The sequence below is a fragment of the Salvelinus alpinus genome, chromosome 17 (assembly GCF_045679555.1).
Source record: "Salvelinus alpinus chromosome 17, SLU_Salpinus.1, whole genome shotgun sequence".
Taxonomy (NCBI): Eukaryota; Metazoa; Chordata; class Actinopteri; order Salmoniformes; family Salmonidae; genus Salvelinus; species Salvelinus alpinus.
In genome coordinates, this window is record NC_092102.1 from 4,365,133 (window position 1) to 4,376,323 (window position 11,191).

The 11,191-nt window shown below is 39.7% G+C and overlaps 1 long non-coding RNA gene across 1 annotated transcript; it reads left to right on the forward strand.

The window, feature by feature from the left end:
• Positions 1-1,950: 1,950 nt before the first annotated feature.
• On the forward strand, positions 1,951-4,500 carry LOC139543230 (uncharacterized). Its single transcript, XR_011668627.1, has 6 exons — positions 1,951-2,099; positions 3,018-3,098; positions 3,348-3,402; positions 3,861-3,953; positions 4,109-4,174; positions 4,320-4,500. It is a non-coding gene; the product is annotated as an uncharacterized lncRNA (long non-coding RNA).
• Positions 4,501-11,191: the final 6,691 nt, after the last annotated feature.

Genomic DNA, 11,191 nt, shown 5'->3' on the forward strand with positions numbered 1-11,191 from the left:
TCAAATGGCTACCCAGACTTAATGCATTGCCCCTCCCCCATGTTCTATGCTGCTGCTAGTCTGTTATTATCTATGTATAGTTACTTTATTAACTCTACCTACATGTACATATTACCTCAATTACCTCAACACCGGTGCCCCCGCACATTGACTCTGGACCGGTACCCCCTGTATATAGCCCCGCTATTGTTATTTACTGCTGCTCTTTAATTATTTGTTATTCTTATCTCTTACTTTTTTGTGTATTTTCTTAAAACTGCATTGTTGGTTAAGGGCTTGTAAGTAAGCATTTCACTGTAAGGTCTACCGCTGTTGTATCCGGCGCATGTGACAAATAACATGTGATTTGACCTAATATAGACATGTGTGTGCCTTTTCAAATCATGTCCAATCAATTGAATTTACCACAGGTGGACTCCAATCATGTTGCTGAAACGTCTCAAGGATGATCAATGGAAACAGGATGCACCGGAGCTCAATTTCGCGTCTCATAGCAAGGGTCTGAATACTTATGTAAATAAGGTATGTCTGTTTTTTATTTGTAATAAGTTTGCTAAAAACCTGTTTTCGCTTCGTCATTATCTGGTCAAGAGGTCTGCATATTTTCCAAATACACTGTATATTTTGTTTGTCCATTCATTGAGACATTAAAGTTGTGATTTTGTATGCAAATGTAATGTCCATAACACTGGAATCACCCAGAAGCCATGCAAGTAAGTGATGTTTTCTATTGGGGACTTTATGTTGAGTAAATAAGGTAGGCTGTTAGCTGGTCTAATGAATGAATGAAGCCAAAGTTGATATGTCCGTTTCATGGAGCTATCAGACGTGCATATTTTGTATTTTTGCATTAGAAATGGTATAGTATTGGTCCACGGTACCCGTAAAAGGAACAAGCTTGGTCGAGAGATCTTTGGATACTGGTTACCGGTATTAAACCCTCGTGTTCATTGATTTCACATCACCTAAGTCCATTGCTGCCATGAATATCTTGGAATCCATACTTTTTCTAGGAACATCTTGCAGATGTCCTTAGAATGTGGTGTCGTCAGGTTGCTGTGACATCTAAACATTCTGGCAGAGAATCCGCTTCTGTGACCCAGTCGTCTATTCCTACATTCTGTGAATTTTACTTCTCAACAAGGGTTCCGGATGATCTGACAGCAGCTTCCAGAGATTTCAAAGAATATTCCAAAATGTTAGGAAAGTAAGAGTCAGTAATTTTGGGTGTGGCAGTATATACATTATTATAAACCGGGTGGTTCGAGCCCTGAATGCTGATTGGCTGAAAGCCGTGGTATATCAGACCGTATACCACGTGTATGACAAAACATGTATTTTTATTGTTCTAATTACGTTGATAACCAGTTTATAATATCAATAAGGCACCTCAGGGGTTTGTGGTATATAGCCGCGTTGCGTTTTACCTAAGAACAGCCCTTAGCCGTGGTATATTGGCCATATACCACACCCCCTCGGGCCTTATTGCTTAATTTGAATGATTATATATTACACAATCACAAACAAAAGCTTTGTTTTTGATGTAGGCAAAACTGTATCTTACTTCAAATTTAGCCATTGATTCTGCTTTCTGACAAACTTTGCCATCGTTTGGCACAAGGAAAGGCAAATAAAGGCTAAATAATATGTGTTATATGTATGTTGATGTCAAAAATGAACTATTTTTGATGATGGCCTCATCTTACTGACTACCTTTAATTTGGATATAGTTTACCAAATTGATGTAGCCATGATCATTTTATTGAGTGAATTTGCATGTGACCTAAAAGTGAGATCTCTGTGAAATATCATTTGAGTACATTTTTCCTCATCACTTTGCGCATGTCCTCTCATTATCGGTTTCAGTAACAGCAGCACCAATTACAATTAATGATGTTTCATTATGCAAAAAAGGCATTACTCAGGGGGACATTAGACTAACACGCCATCGGTCACACACTCCAAAATAAAGTGAGACCGACGCTCTCATGGGTGTTGACATACCTTATTGATCATCACCGTATAAGTCTAGTAGGGAGAGCTGTCGGGTGTATTTGTCGTTTCTTCTGAGAACTGACCAAATTCATTTCAACAAAAAGGTATGTTATTTTGGATGCAAATTTGTTTATACATGTGCTGTTTATCTGAGGATTGCTTTAGTAATTTCCAGGGTTATTCTGCCGTTTTGTACTTTGTCTTCAATTGTCACTCATTCATTTGTGGTCCAATGTCTTTGTCATTATGAGTAGTGTTACAACATTTGACTACCCACATTTGTTTACTCTCTGATATAATTGGATGGATTTTAATGTAAGGCTATATGAATGTTTCATCTCTGTCCATTTAGGACAAATGTAACATTTTGTTTTGTATTTTGTAGGTATGAGCAATATCCAACTCCAATACTTGGTTGCTACTCTCAAACACAAATCTGGACGAAGTTCACACAATTACATATATCATTTATCATGCTGAAATGATTCTAGGGTTAATATAAATGTGATGTCAGCTGTCTTTATCCTGTGTCTGTTGGATTCAGTTTGTTGATTATGTCCGTGTCTGTGAATTATTGGCGGATGTCTCAACAGTTTACACATTTTGTATGTGCTAAGATGTTTAGGTATTATATGAATAATACACATTTTGTCATTGAAAATTGTTGTTTTGTTAAACACTTAAGGTCACATTCGAAGCATTCAAAGTATATTTGGCAGGTACTGGGTTGAGCTAAAAATTTACAAAGAGAATGAACCTGCATATCCTGATGTATGTTCCCAAGTGACTTTATTTATTAGAACAATGTTTTGTCCCACAATGGACTTTTTGACCAGGGAGCATATACCTTATGCTTATGATTATTGTGTTAAAACTAATCTCGGAAACTCAGAGCTAAAATCTTGCGTAATTTGGTCAGATGTTATGTAGTCTGCCCATATTTAAACTAATTCAGATATGGTCACATTAGATACGCGTCTGCTTAACAACCACAGAATATGTGATGTGTTTTCTATCAACAGATGCAAAGACGTAATACTATTCTGTGTGCATTTCTTGTCCTCTTTGGACAACTGTCTGAATCCAGTGGAATGGCATTAATGGTAAGAGCAAATCTATGGAGTTATTGCTAAAGTTAAATTCTATTTTTCCACCTACATTTGTTTCAAATAAAAAATATACATCATGATCATGAGTGAAAACTTTAATTTCACAATTTAAAATAATTTAAGGTAGATTACGGATGTTGCTTGTTTGCTTAAAGATATTTCATTAATTGAAAGATTTAAACTCCAATCAACATTCAGAAAGTTGTTGATGTTCCGTCATTGTGTTAATTCATTTTTTATTAGGGTTCAGAAAAGAGAGGTTGGACACTGAATAGTGCAGGATACCTCCTTGGGCCATGTGAGTTACCCTCATCTGTACTCCAAGTACATTTTAGAACGTAACACACTGATCTACAGCATCGTTTTCATATTAAGCATTAGCACAGGTCAAACCTTTTACCCACCTATGCTAATGCTTAATACAAAAACTATTCTGTAGATCAGTGATGGGCAACAATAGTGGGGTGGGATAATGGTAGATCAATTAATATGTTGATAGGCTTTGTGGGTGTTATATGTGAGTGATGTATGTTCGTGTATGTTGAAGAGGATGTGTGTATGTCCTTTTGTCTTGTTACCTTGTGACTGAATATATAGAAACAATATATTCATAAAGGGATGGCTAACCCTTCTCCTGTGGAGCTAATGGTTGTGCAGGATATTATCTAGGAGAACGTTCAAACAGGTCCATGGAAACGGGGCAGAGGAAAACCTGTTTGAACCGGTCAGACCATGTCTGTCCTTCTCCTTACTCAGATGCACAACGAACGCTGACTGTGAGGCATAGACCCCGACTGGGCAAAAGGAGTGTTTGGGAAGATGTGAAACCATTCCAAAACAGTGAATACGGTGAGTCTCCCACGTTTCCAAGTGTTTGTAAACCTACAGCTCACACTTACAATATTTCCTATTAGATTAATTTATTAATATTACCACATCGACAAACATGGGCTACTATTCGATGTTACTGTTGTGATTTTTTACATTGAAATTGCATGTTCTAGAGTCTGTCATCGATGACGCCTACGTTCAAGCCTTTCTGGACTTCATTACTTACTTACGTCTGAAAGGTGAACTCTCTCCTTGTTGAATAATTGGGTGTTGTACATTCAAAGAGTGTCTATGGCTTGAATGTGTGTTTATAAATTGGGTAACTTCTCTGTTGAATTTTTCCATCAATAATCAGTAATGTCAATGTCACCTTTTCTCCTGTAGAGATTGGAGAGATGGAGGATGTGAGCACCCATTATCTTGCAGAAACGAAGTCATAATAAGAAATCAGTACTCCTCTCCTATTGTCAAAACATTATTTTCCACCTCCACCTGTTTCTATGGTACTCAACTGCTTTTTCAATGGTATGACAAAACAATGTAAATAAACATACTTTCTATTATACATTTTTATTTATATAGTTTTTCTCTATGTTCTTGCCTTTTTAAGGACTCTTAGAAGACTAGGCCTTGGCTGGCAAAAAAATATCCTGACAGCTGACAACATTTTAGCAACATGAAATCTTAACAAAATGTGTTCATATACACCCCCAGGAAGAATATTACACTTCGAGCACTTCAATATGGTGATTTTCACATTTTCATAAATTCTTAGAATGTTTGGGAATTATGTATACTAAGGCATTTGTGAAAATTCTATAGCAATATAGAGTGGGAAAGCAGCTGTTTGTTTGGACAATTAATAGACACTGCAGTACATAAAACCGAATAAAAAATGATGTCTTGTCCAGGACCAGAGTCGACGCAACCTGTTGCACCATAGCCAAACAGAGGCCTTAATGAAAACAAGCCATTTGCCACACAGGCCTACCATCATTCACTTTGAACTGGACTGTGTGTTTACAGGCAGTTGCAACAGCGTGAATTTATATCATTAGAACACTTTCGCCAAAAGCCACAAAATACACCTGAATGGATTTCTGCAAATGTGTCAATACCATGGGAGTCCTCTTACATTTTGGAACTTTACAGTCCTATTGATCAAACAACCATGACAGAGTAGTCTCTCTGTCCCTCAGGTAGCACATTGTTGGGGTAGGTTCCTTGTTCCTTGTCAATCATTGGCTTATTGGTGAAATCAGCAATATCTTCTTTAAGTAAATCAATCGAACCTTTATTAATGCAATTGCAGGCAGAAGTTGACGGAAACACAGCACGTATGTTTCAGAGTAAGTTCTGCAAAATAAAAAAGGTAAAAGTTGCTTTAATATACTTGCAGTCGACCCCTAGTGGTGTAACTGCCTATGTCAACACCTTCTACTCATGAGACCAAGCCCATGCATATACAAACTTGCAGGAGGAAACAGTAGTCCAGTGTTTTCTAAAGGCTCAGCAGTAATTTTGTGGTATGTCTGACCTGTTTCTTATCTATTTACTCCCCTGCAGGGGTCTGCGTCTATGTATCTCTTTTAGCCTTGAGGTGCTTTCTCACAGACACCCTGTTTTGACGGCAATAACTCACACATCTGCTCAGACCGTTTCTATAAGAGGCAGAGACTAGAAAAGAACCGTGGAACAGTATTAAACCTTATAATGCATATATTGCTAATCTATGGTCCAGGACCCTATAAATGTAGTTTTAGCCCTTCCCCTTCTAATAATACAACATAAACATAATCAATTATTATAATACATCAATCATTTGGTGCAGCCCCTATCATGACCCCAAGGTGACCCCCATCAACAACAACAAGATCAACAACTAATGCCAGGCAGAGCAAGATGTGATAAAATCTAACAAAGGAACATTATACAAACCCTCTCAAACATTTTCAGTTAGTTGGCCATCAAAATTGCACTGATAAATGATGGGGAATATTAGCCTACTCGTCCATCTGAGCTTGCCTGCAACCAAACACCCAAGCTAACTGGATAAAATTGTCTAGCCAGACACAAATGAGAGAACACCTCACTCTGACCATTTTACTTGCCCTAGAATAGCTGGTTAGCTAGGCTGTTTACATGTTACCTAGAGTGTTTGTGACTAACTATAACTTTTTTTGTTTTACATATATTTACTGACACCGGTCATATTCAGTGGGTGTTGCGCGTTCATAAATTAATCAGTTATTCTACCATCTGGCACACTCAGACGAGAGTGCTCTGAAATCATAGAAGATAGCCAGAGTGAATTTGCGAATGCTAGAGTTATGCTAACTGGATAACAGTTGTTCAAGTTCTTGCTAGCCAACCAAATGACACCTGCATCTCTAGCTGTGTATAGCCACTGAAAAACATGACGTCCTCGAAGCAGCTATCTCGCTAACATTAGGCTCTGTATTTTTAGCTTGCTACATAAATGGATACGCTAGCCTATTAGCACCTGTACTGACTTCGCCTTCCGGATGGTAGCGGGGTGAACAGGCAGTGGCTCAGGAAGGTTGTTGTCCTTGATGATCTTTTTGGCCTTCCTGTGACATCGGGTGCTGTAGGTGTCCTGGAGGGCAGGTAGTTTGCCCCCGGTGATGCGTTGTGCAAACCGCACCACCCACTGGAGAGCCTTGTGGTTGTGGGCGGTGCAGTTGCCGTACCAGGCAGTGCTGCGGCCCGAGAGCATCCTGTCGGGCTGCATCCAGAAGGCAAGGTCAATACAGGTGCATTAAAGCTGGGACGAGAGACTGAATAACAGCTTCTATCTCAAGGCCATCAGACTGTTAAACAGCCATCACGAATACAGAGAGGCTGCTGCCTTCATACAGACTTGAAATCATTGGCCACTTTAAAACCTGTTTGGTTGCATGAACCGCTAGCGGGAGACCTATGGCAACATCCGGTGAAATTGCAGAGCACGAAATTCAAAATACAACAATCGTAATATTAAACATTCATGAAAATACAAGTGTCATACATCATTTAAAAGCTTAACTTCTTGTTAATCCAACCGCGTTGTCAGATTTCAAAAAGGCTTCATGGCGAAAGCATACCATGCGATTATCTGAGGACAGCGCCCCACAACAAAATACTTTTTCAACCAGCACAGGCGTCACAAAATCACAAATAGCAATTAAATAAAATACTTACCTTTGAAGATATTCCTCTGTTTACAATCCCAAGGGTACCAGCTACACAATGAATGGTCGTTTTGTTCGATAAAGTCCTTCTTTATATCCAAAAAAGTCAGTTTAGTTGGCGCCAATGATCTCAGTAATCCACTCGTTGAACATGCATACAAACAAATCTAAAAAGTTACCGGTAAAGTTCGTCCAAACAAGTCAAACGATGTTTCTAAAAAATCCTAAGGTACTCTAATATCTAAACGATAAAATTTAAGATGGAGAGTAGTATGTTTAATAGGGAAAATAAATAACAAAGAGTGTGCACCTCATTCACGCTCCAAGACTACTTTTCTAATGAGCGGCACCTTGGAAAAACTACAACTACTTTCTCATTTTTCAAAAAACAAGCCTGAAACCCTTTCTAAAGACTGTTGATATCTAGTGGAAGCCATAGGAAGTGCAATCTGGGTCCTTTCTATTTGTATTTCCCATAGGCTAGCATTGAAATGGCCTGTGACCTAAAAAAAAAAAAAAATCTGGATGGATTTTCCTCAGATTTTCGCCTGCCATATCAGTTCAGTTATACTCACAGACATTATTCTAACAGTTTTAGAAACTTCAGAGTGTTTTCTATCCAATGCTACCAAGTGTATGCATATCCTAGCTTCTGAGCCTGAGTAACAGGCAGTTTACTTTGGGCACGTCAGTCATCTGAAATTCCGAACAATAACCAGTGTGCTAATGAAGTTAATAAATGGATCACTAGTCACTTTAATAATGCCACTTTAATAATGTTTACATATCTTGCATTACTCATCCCATATGTACACTACCGGTCAAAGGTTTAAGGACACTTACTCATTCAAGGGTTTTTCTTAAAAAATTGAAGACATCAACATATGAAATAACACATATGGAATCATGTAGGACAGCTTTGCAAACTCTTGGCATTCTCTCAACCAGCTTGACGAGGTAGTCATCTGGAATGCATTTCAAGTAACATATTTGTGGAATTTATTTCCTTCTTCATGTGTTTGAGCCAATCAGTTGTGTTGTGACAAGGTAGGGGGGTATACTGAAGATAGCCCTATTTGGTAAAAGACCAAGAACAGCTCAAATAAGCCAAGAGAAATGACAGTCCATCATTACTTTAAGACATGAAGGAAGGTCAGTCAATACGGAACATTTCAAGAACTTTGACAGTTTCTTCAAGTGCAGTCGCAAAAACCATTAAGTGCTACAATGAAACTGGCTCTCATGAGGACCCGCCACAGGAATGGAAGACCCAGAGTTACCAGCCTCAGAAATTGCAGCCCAAATAAATGCTTCACAGAGTAACAGACACATCTCAATATTAGCTGTTCAGAGGAGACTGTGAATCAGGCCTTCATGGGCCTTCATGGTTGAATTTCTGCAAAGAAACCACTACTAAAGGACACCAATAATAAGAAGAGACTTGCTTGGGCCAAGAAACATGAGCAATTGACATTAGACCGGTGGAAATTTGTCCTTTAGTCTGGAGTCGAAATTGGAGATTTTTTGTTCCAACCACGTGTCTTTGTGAGACACGGTGTGGGTGAACGGATGATCTCTGCATGTGTATTTCCCACCATAAAGCATGGCGGAGGAGGTGTTATGGTGTGGGGGTGCTTTGCTGGTCACACTGTGATTTATTTAGAATTCAAGGCACAGTTAACCAGCATGGTTACCATAGCATTCAGCAGCGATACGCCATCACATCTGGTCTGGGCTTAGTGGGACTATCATTTGTGTTTCAACAGGACAATAACCCAACACACCTCCAGGTTCTATAAGGGCTATTTTACCAAGAAGGAGGGTGATGGAGTGCTGCATCAAATGACCTGGCCTCCACAATCCTCTGACCTCAACTAAATTGAGATGGTTTGGGATGAGTCGGACCGCAGAGTGAAGCCAACAAGTGCTCAGCATACAGTGGGGAGAACAAGTATTTGATACACTGACGATTTTGCAGGTTTTCCTACTTACAAAGCATGTAGAGGTCTGTAATTTTTATCATAGGTACACTTCAACTATGAGAGACGGAATATAAAACAAAAATCCAGAAAATCACATTGTATGATTTTTAAGTAATTAATTTGCATTTTATTGCATGACATAAGTATTTGATACATCAGAAAAGCAGAACTTAATATTTGGTACAGAAACCTTTGTTTGCAATTACAGAGATCATACGTTTCCTGTAGTTCTTGACTAGGTTTGCACACACTGCAGCAGGGATTTTGGCCCACTCCTCCCTACAGATCTTCTCCAGATCCTTCAGGTTTCGGGGCTGTCGCTGGGCAATACGGACTTTCAGCTCCCTCCAAAGATTTTCTATTGGGTTCAGGTCTGGAGACTGGCTAGGCCACTCCAGGACCATGAGATGCTTCTTACGGAGCCACTCCTTAGTTGCCATGGCTGTGTGCTTCGTGTCGTTGTCATGCTGGAAGACCCAGCCACGACCCATCTTCAATGCTCTTACTGAGGGAAGGAGGTTGTTGGCCAAGATCTCGCGATACATGGCCCCATCCATCCTCCCCTCAATACGGTGCAGTCGTCCTGTCCCCTTTGCAGAAAAGCATCCCCAAAGAATGATGTTTCCACCTCCATGCTTCACGGTTGGGATGGTGTTCTTGGGGTTGTACTCATCCTTCTATTCCTCCAAACACGGCGAGTGGAGTTTAGAGCAAAAAGCTCTATTTTTGTCTCATCAGACCACATGACCTTCTCCCATTCCTCCTCTGGATCATCCAGATGGTCATTGGCAAACTTCAGACGGGCCTGGACATGCGCTGGCTTGAGCAGGGGGACCTTGCGTGCGCTGCAGGATTTTAATCCATGACGGCGTAGTGTGTTACTAATGGTTTTCTTTGAGACTGTGGTCCCAGCTCTCTTCAGGTCATTGACCAGGTCCTGCCGTGTAGTTCTGGGCTGATCCCTCACATTCCTCATGATCATTGATGCCCCACGAGGTGAGATCTTGCATGGAGCCCCAGACCGAGGGTGATTGACCGTCATCTTGAACTTCTTCCATTTTCTAATAATTGTGCCAACAGTTGTTGCCTTCTCACCAAGCTGCTTGCCTATTGTCCTGTAGCCCATCCCAGCCTTGTACAGGTCTACAATTTATCCCTGATGTCCTTACACAGCTCTCTGGTCTTGGCCATTGTGGAGAGGTTGGAGTCTGTTTGATTGAGTGTGTGGACAGGTGTCTTTTATACAGGTAACGAGTTCAAACAGGTGCAGTTAATACAGGTAATGAGTGGAGAACAGGAGGGCTTCTTAAAGAAAAACTAACAGGTCTGTGAGAGCCGGAATTCTTACTGGTTGGTAGGTGATCAAATACTTATGTCATGCAATAAAATGCAAATTAATTACTTAAAAATCATACAATGTGATTTTCTGGATTTTTGTTTTAGATTCCGTCTCTCACAGTTGAAGTGTACCTATGATAAAAATGACAGACCTCTACATGCTTTGTAAGTAGGAAAACCTGCAAAATCGTCAGTGTATCAAATACTTGTTCTCCCCACTGTATGTGGGAACTCCTTCAAAACTGTTGGAAAAGCATTCCAGGTGAAGCTGGTAAAGCTGCCAAGAGTGTGCAAAGATGTCATCAAGGCAAATGGTGGCTATTTGAAGAATCTCAAATATAAAATATATGATTTGTTTAACACTTTTTTGGTTACTACATGATTCCATGTGTTATTTCGTGCTTTTGATATCTGCACTATTATTCTACAATGTAGAAAATAGTACAAATAAAGAAAAACCCTTGAATGAGTAGGTGTGTCCAAACTTTTGACTGGTACTGTACATACACTGCGTATACAAAACATTAGGAACACCTGCTCTTTCCATGACATAGACTGATCAGGTGAATCCAGGTGAAAGCTATGATCCCTTATTGATGTCACTTGTTCATTTCACTTCAAATCAGTGTAGATGAAGGGGAGGAGACAGGTTAAAGAAGGACTTTCAAGCCTTGTCACATCAATTGTGTATGTGTGCCATGGGTGAATGGGCAAGACACATTTTTTAGGTGCCTTTGAATTGGGT